This window comes from Falco biarmicus, chromosome 15, assembly GCF_023638135.1.
Source record: "Falco biarmicus isolate bFalBia1 chromosome 15, bFalBia1.pri, whole genome shotgun sequence".
In the NCBI taxonomy this organism is placed as follows: Eukaryota; Metazoa; Chordata; class Aves; order Falconiformes; family Falconidae; genus Falco; species Falco biarmicus.
In genome coordinates this window covers 3,857,664-3,865,266 of record NC_079302.1, presented here as the reverse complement: position 1 = coordinate 3,865,266, position 7,603 = coordinate 3,857,664, and the positions used below count along the sequence as shown (strand labels likewise).

The 7,603-nt window shown below is 52.4% G+C and overlaps 1 long non-coding RNA gene across 1 annotated transcript in view; it reads left to right on the top strand.

Moving 5' to 3' along the window:
- The first annotated feature begins 510 nt into the window (after positions 1 to 510).
- The window catches only part of LOC130159237 (uncharacterized), a 16,171-nt gene continuing 9,078 nt past the window's right edge, over positions 511 to 7,603 (top strand). Inside the window, exons 1-2 of the long non-coding RNA XR_008825675.1 lie at positions 511 to 1,399; positions 3,006 to 3,191. This is a non-coding gene — a long non-coding RNA (uncharacterized LOC130159237). The remainder of the gene's footprint in view (positions 1,400 to 3,005; positions 3,192 to 7,603) is intronic.

The window sequence follows — 7,603 nt, the reverse complement described above, 5'->3', positions numbered from 1 at the left end:
GCGAGTTCGCTGCTCCTGCCCATCCAGTGCATCCATCTGTGATGCCTTGTGCTGAGAAAGTCCCAAGGAAGAGCCATTTCCATCCACCTCCACCTTTCCTCAGCTGCCTGGCAGCAGAGCAATGCTGCTCAGCTTGGGTACGATTAAAACCTGGATGATTAAAAAAAGCAATAATCTCTCGCACAGCAACACAGTGCCCCGACCCCGCCATGCCCCGCAGGCTGAACTTCAAGCCCCAGGAATGCGATTGTCACCGAAAGGGGAAACGGCTGGGGACAGTGTCCCAGTTGCTATCTGGCCACCCCAATTAACACCTTTGAGCGGCAGCCAGCCGCTCGCTGAAAAATGAACTTTCCTCTGAACTCCATTCCTCGCGGCAGAGGGAGCTTGTCGGCCCCTGCCTCTCGTCCCCTTGCCCCTTATCTCCCCCCGGAGCTTTCCTGTTTACATTTCCCATTAGATTACTGTAATTAATGCAATAACAGCAGATACTGTTTGGGAACACGGCTGGCTACCACTCGCCGGAGGAGGGCTCGGTGCTGCTCGCAGGGACGAGCAGCTGCTCAGCCCTGTACCTGGAGCTGCTCCCTGAGCTGCACCAGTGTATCTCTGATCCCAGAAAGTTGGGGTGACACCCCCCTATAAAGCTGATCACAGGTTTGGCTGAAGATTTATTGCCAGCGGGAAGAAAGTAAGCAACCCAAAATGCAACCAAGCCCATCTCTAATGCACCCAGAGGGATCTGGGTGTGCAGCAGGGGAACAGATGCAAACAGGCTCTGTGCTGGGGTGCGTTTTTGGCTGCACACCCCAAAATCAGCACAGAGGCTCCCTGTCTCCAGTCCCACAAATTCTTTAGGTGGTGCCGTTAATATCCGGTGTACTGAATAGTACTGCAGATTATTTGCACTGCTGCATGTCATAACACTGACTTTCCTCAGAAAATGGCCAATTTCTTCCTATTTATCCCCTACCCCAATTTTGCCCTGCAGACAAAAGCACAGGCACATGGCTGCTGGAGTCTGTCCGGGAGGACAGGGGAGGGAGGATAGGAGGAGCACTGTGTGCTCAAACACAGCCTGTACACATTTTCTACCACTCCTATTTCCCCAACTATCTCTATAATTTTAAACAAAATGGGTCACAGGGAATCTCCACTCTTGGTCTAAAGTGGGTCAGGCTCAATTACCACCAGTCATTTTCTTGGAGAGGAGAAGAAAGAGAAACCTGCCCCAGTTCCCCTGCACCCCTCATTCCCCCCTCCCTGGGAGAAGACCCCATTCCCCCCACACCGCTGCTGCGGGTCCTGATAACAGCCGATGCCTTTCCCTCTGATGCCGACGAGCAATCGTCTGGGGAAAACCAGAGTCATAAAACCCATCCCTCACCCTTAATTGAAGGTAAGCCCTGTGCAGATCGCTATCTGAATCAAAGTCCCCCAGCTGATGTATGAGCTGGGCTGTGTGTCAGGGACCCTTTGGTGGAAACAGCCCCCTTGCTGTTATATGGCACCTGGGGGAGCTGTAGCTGTTGGCTTTCCAGACCTCTTGAGTCCTGGGGGATTTAGGGGGGGTGGTCGGAGGAAGGCTGGAAGCTGCAGCACATCTGTGCTCCCCCTCATCGACACGTAGGTAGCAGGCTAATAGGTGCTATATAAAAGCCCAAGAGTAGTGGGGGGAGATATGTATCTTCAAGGCAGGAGGAAATTTAGCAGGAGGGCGAAGTAAAACAAGAAGAAAAAGAGGCGGAGGGGGGAGAGAGCAGGCTTTGAAATTAAAGCCCTGGTTGATCCCGTCTCAGGGCTGGGAGGTGGCCTGGGGAGCAGATGAGGAGGGAGAGGTGGGCTGGCAGGGGAAACCTGTCCCTGGGATGCGGATGTGGTTATTACTAACACATCTTTTTGGAGGGTACACCCAGAAATCAAGACAGGCTGGCTCCTGTGCCCCAGCAGAGCCAGAAGTGCCTGCGCTGGTGACGTCCAAGCAGGTCTCCTCAAGGAAAATCAATTTGGCCCCAGTGCCCGTGAGCTCTTCTGCTTAACTGGTAGCCCCAAAAGCATCGGTGTTCAGCCTTTATCAACACATGGCAGAAGCAAAACAGAAACAGGCCCACGTCTGGAGGGAGGGGGAAAGCATCTCGTGATTCAGAATCCTGAAAACAGCAAAGCTGCATTCTGGTCTTGGCCCACAAGATTGATTTATTCCCTAACTGGCCAAATGACACACATATACCCTGCAACATTACTGCTTGGCATGTGCTTCTTTCCAGACCCCATTTTTCTAGCACATTCAGCTCACTTGGTTTTTGCCTTCTATGCAATAAATCCTGCTCATTCTCTAAGTGTGACCAAAACAGACACTGCGGTCTGCTGCCATTCCCCAGATTTCTCACCCATGGGTGACCTTTGCTCTTCTATCACTTGGAGACCCTTTGCAGCTGCCAGCCGCTGCCACGCTCATCCCCAACATCAACCTCCCACCTTTCACTTCAGGCATTGAAAACAACATCTCTCTTTTGAAACCCCATCAGCTGCCGAGGCAGAAAGGCTTGGAAATAACCCCTCTCGCTGTTCTTGCTTGCCATGCTTGCATATGTTCCCCAGCTGGAAGATTTGCAGCTCGCATTGACCCTGCTGCAGCTCCTGACTGAGCCCCCGCCGCTGGCGTGATTTGCAGCACGCTGGCTCCCCGGGGTCACTGGTTGTGTGGGAAGGGAATTAACCTATTTGCAAGGATGAGCCACGGAATTGCTGATCTTGTTTTCCCCCTCTCCCTCCGGCTCTGCGAGCAACATGCCTCCCCAAGAGCTCTGCAGCAGCCTTAACTCCTCTGGCTAGAAAAAAACATGAACCATGATCTTTGCTGCTGGGGCAATAAATATTCCCCCCTCCACCCACCCGCACAGCAGGGTCAAGAGCCTGCAGGTCAGCCCAGACGGGCTGAGGATGCTTGTAGCTCGCTGCCCTGTTTGCCTCCAGCCCCACAGCTCACAGCATTTCTCCTGCAGGTCCCCCAGCATGAGCTGCCGCCTGCTGCCGGTTGAGGATCCATCCAACGCTTTGGAGCCAACAGCTGCGGCTGTGCCAGGAGCAGAGGCTCTGCTGTAACAGGGCAGAGGGCGAGGACCAGGGGTTCGATGTGCTCATGCGCTGCCCATGCCCTGCCTGGCACCCTGGGGAGATGCTCTTAGCAGGTAGGAAGAACCTTTGGTGGTGTAGCTCCGTTTTGCCTGCACTGGTTGCTAAGGGCAGCCTGGAGGAGCTAAGCTGCAGGCAAGCCCTTGAGGATGCGGTGAAATTATACAGCTCCTTTGATGAAATCATACCCTTGCTGGCAAATGAAAAATCCAGCAGCACAACAAATCCTGCCTGGGGGCTCTAGGATTAGATTAAAAACACAGCAGCCACTTGACCCAAAGCGCCAATTCAGTATAAATTCAGGCTGCTGGTTCACAGCTAGCTGCCCACTCATCTGTGCACCCGCAGATCCTGTGCCAGGTCAGGAATTGCCTGTCCCGCAGCACCCTCCTGCCTGGGGCATCGCCTCTGCTCCCCCGCAGCAGCCAGCAGGAACCTGCCGCAGGCTCAGCCCAGGGGCTCTGCTGAATCCAGCACCCGTGACATGCACAGCTCTCAAGGCCAGTGCAATATCCGAGCCATGCACCCGAGACACATGCACAGCACCCGGGATGTGTGCAGCACAGCACCCAACACGCCCACAGCACCCAACGTACACACGGCACCCTTGATGTGTGTAGCGCAGCACCTTGAATGCATGCAGCAGAGCACCCGAGACATGCACAGCACCCTTGATGCATGCAGCACAGCACCCAAGAAATGTAGTGCAGCACCCTCAACACACACAGCACCCAAGATGCATGTAGCACCCGCAGTGGGTGCAGCCCAGCACCTGTAACATGCACAGCACCCAAGATGCATGCATCACACATAACAGGCACAGCCCCACGATGAGTGCAGCCCAGCACCTGTAACACACACAGCACCCAAGACACATGCAGCACCTGTAATACACACAGCACCCAAGATGCACACAGCACTTGTAACACGACAGCACCCAAGACACGCAGCACCTGTAACAGGCACAGCACCTACAACACACACAGCACCCAAGACGCATGCAGCACCCTTGGGTGCAGCTCAGCACCTATAGCATGCACAGCACCCAAGATGCACGCAGCACTGCGGGTGCAGCCCAGCACCCACAACACGCGCAGCGCCCCCGGTGCCGCCCAGCACCCCCGGTGCCGCTCAGGACCCCTCGCACCTCCCAGCCGCGCCGCCCCGCACTCGCTAGGGGGAGGCAGCCTCCCGCAGAAGCCGGCCCCGGAGCTCCCAGGGCGGGTCGCAGCGGGGAACCCCGGGTTCAGCTGAACACGGCTGTTCCCTTCCATTCCTCGCTGCTCAGGGAAGCCACCGAGCCGCGGTCCTGCGCGGGTCACAGGGACGCGCCGCGCTGCGCATCGCTCCGAGGCGGCTGGTGCCCGCGCAGAGAACAGCGGCTCTCCTAAAATCGTTACAAAGCCATGCACCCGTTACAACCGGGCGGTAAAACGGCAAGCCCCTTTGCTGATAGCCATCCAGGGCAGGCAGGAACGGGGGGACAGCACTGATAAATGCATCTGCCCGCTGCATCAGGGCTTTCTGCAGGAAAAGATAACGGGGAGCAGCTGAGAAGCGTGTGACAGGCCATTTAAAGAGAGCAGCGTGGGCAGAAAAGCATAGATTCAGGCTTTTGCCTTATTCCTTCTCTAAATCAGTTTGATTTGGGATGGGATTTAGCTGGGACAATGTTTAAAAAGCTTCTTATATTTATGAAGAGTATTATTCATACCTACTATATAGATGTGCCAATTTTATGTCAAGGCATGCATAAACAAAATACAGAAAGTGTAGTTATATCTAGAAATTAAACATAAATACCACCATTCTTGATAGGTTTTCAGGAACAATTTTAAAAAGACAGTATAATCGCTCTATTAAGGTATCTAAAAAAATACCTGCTAGGCTGGGCAACATCTTATATAGCCATTTAATGACTCTATAACAGACAGATAGACCAGCCAGAGGGATAGAGCATAAAAAGTTAAAAAGACCTGATGCAAAAGCGCCTTCTTAAACATTCAGCTTTGCATCTAAATACTGTGGTTCTTCTGAAGCTTTGTAAAATACTCTGGAATAAAACCAGACACTTTAAAAATCACTATGGGTAAATGGTTCCACTTCCCCTCTTGCCTTAGGGAAAGAGAGCCCACTGAAGGAATAAGTTACATTTTTAAGGAAGTTTGAGAAAAGGTTAGATTTTGAAACCCCAGAATGCCTTCTCTCGGCTGATTTAGGGGAAAAAGCTGAGTTTCTGCTTTCTTGTTAGCAGTCAGGGTGACATTTTTGCTGCTCAGCTGCCAGGACAGTGTCTCCTCCAGCTGAGATCTGTGCAAAATCCCTCCCAGCACAGCTCTCATATGGGCTGCTAATTTGGGTGGCCCATTTGCAATGCCCAGCACCTTCAAACAGCTCCCGATGTGCTCAGTGGCTGCGTTTTGCTAAAAACACTGAGGTGCTAAAACATGTTCATGCTCTCCCCAAAGAATGCAAAAACAGCTGAATTAGCACAGCCCTGGGAGAGGTCGTTAGGAGCTGACCTTATTTCACGATAGCTATTTATCTAACGGGACAGGAGATTGCCCAAAGCTTAACTCCGGGCAAATGGCACAGTAGAGCTCCTCTGCCTTGCTGCTCCTTCCTGCAAACTTGATGGTTGCCAAAAGGTATCACTTGGTGGATATTTAGCATCCTAAATACTGTGTTGCTAATCAGCAATGATAAATAGGAAAAAATTATTTAATCTCAACAAGAAACTCCCATAGAAACTGTGTTTTCTGGCTCCCAAGGCATTCTAATATGATAGTCGCCTAAATCACCACGCTTAAGCATCCATTGCAAATGCTGCTTAATATAAACGCTTGGAAAAATTCAGAGGGGGATTCAAATTCAGAGTCTCCCAACTGTGAAGGGATTTATCTCTCTGAATGAAGGTCCAGTTTAATTTGGGGTCTAAAGGCAGGAGATTTGTTCCGGGAGAAACTCTAGCAGGTCACCCAAAGCAAGGGTTGCTCTGTGCCTGCGTGTAGCCTCTTGCCTTCCCACCTAAAGAAGACTGGTCTCTACCCAGCGCTAAGGTATGGACCTAGAAGAGGTTTTTGGAGCAAAACTCAGCAAACGAGGAAAGCCAGCTTCTTCAGATGCAGTTTCTTGGCAGTTGTAAGGCATTGCAGCTGAATTTGGGCTGAGACTGAGCCCTTCTGCAGCATGTTCCCACCCTGTGTCTACTCTGAGCCACCCTGGGGAGTTGATTCAGCCAGAAAAATAGTAATTGTGCTTTTTGGAAAGGTTATTTTTGGCAGGATCAGCTCCTTGAACTGGCTGGCATCCCTGCCTCTGGAGCACCAGGGTCTGTGTGAGCCATGTCCACAGGGAGAAAGGACAGGCCAGGACTTCTGATGTGAACCCATTGCCCCTTCCTCTGCCTGCAGCTTTCCCTTGTGACCCTCAGGGGTTTTGGGCAGCTAGCTTTAGCCTCACAAGGCTACCTCCCTGCTGTGGGCAGAGAGGACCTCCCCAGCTCCGACCCTGCCCCAGACCCCTCCTTGGAGAGCCTGATCAGCCTTCAGGGCTCTCCCTCCCCAGCCCCTTCTCCTCTGCTTCTCATATCCCAGTCTTCCCCATTGGGCTGAGGATGCCCATGTTGCGAGGCCTGTGCTACACCAGCAGCAATATCTAACCTAGCAAGCTTACACATAGCTTGCGCTGAGCTTGCACCTTGCACACAGCTCCCAGCCGAGCAGCAGGGATTGCTTCCCAGGCTTGAATGGCTCCTGGGGAAAGGACCAATCACAGGGGTTGGCATCAAGCATGCACTGATCCTAGAAGTTGATTTTGAGGGGGATGATGTCCCTGCAATGAGGAAAATCTAGTGATGGGGCTGGGATGCCACATCCTTACCCTCTTGCATACACCATGCAAGGCTGCCATCCTGCTTATGGGAGTCAGAAAAGATCATCTGAGGTGCCTGGTCCACCCCATTTTCAGCCTGCACCATGCCCAAAAAATTTTTGGCAGCCTTTTTTGGAAGCTATGTCCTGAGATACCTACCCAAACTTAGTCTGATACCTTCATAACCTTCCCCCTCCACTCTTCTGCCTCTTTTCACCCAGCTTTGGCCACAAATCACTCTCTGCTTTAAGCTTTGCTGCGTGTTTGCTTTGGCACAGAAGCTTTGTGAAGGAATGATCTTCCATATCAAACACGGGTTGCATCCCATGGTTGTGCCCCAGTGAGATCTAAGCCTTCTTCAAATGAAGGGCTCCACAGAGGCTTATCTATGGCTACGTGTGTATGCACAGACCAGTCTTTGCCTGCTTTGGTCCCAGTTTAGCCAGGCACACCAGCAGACATCTATCAGCTGGTTTTAAGCCTCCCTCTGCTACAACCTCACCTTCATCTCTCCAAACAACGTACACAGCAGCTGGGATTTGCCCTACCTACCCTGCAGCACACACCAGTTACCCCAGGCTCCTTCTGGACCCAG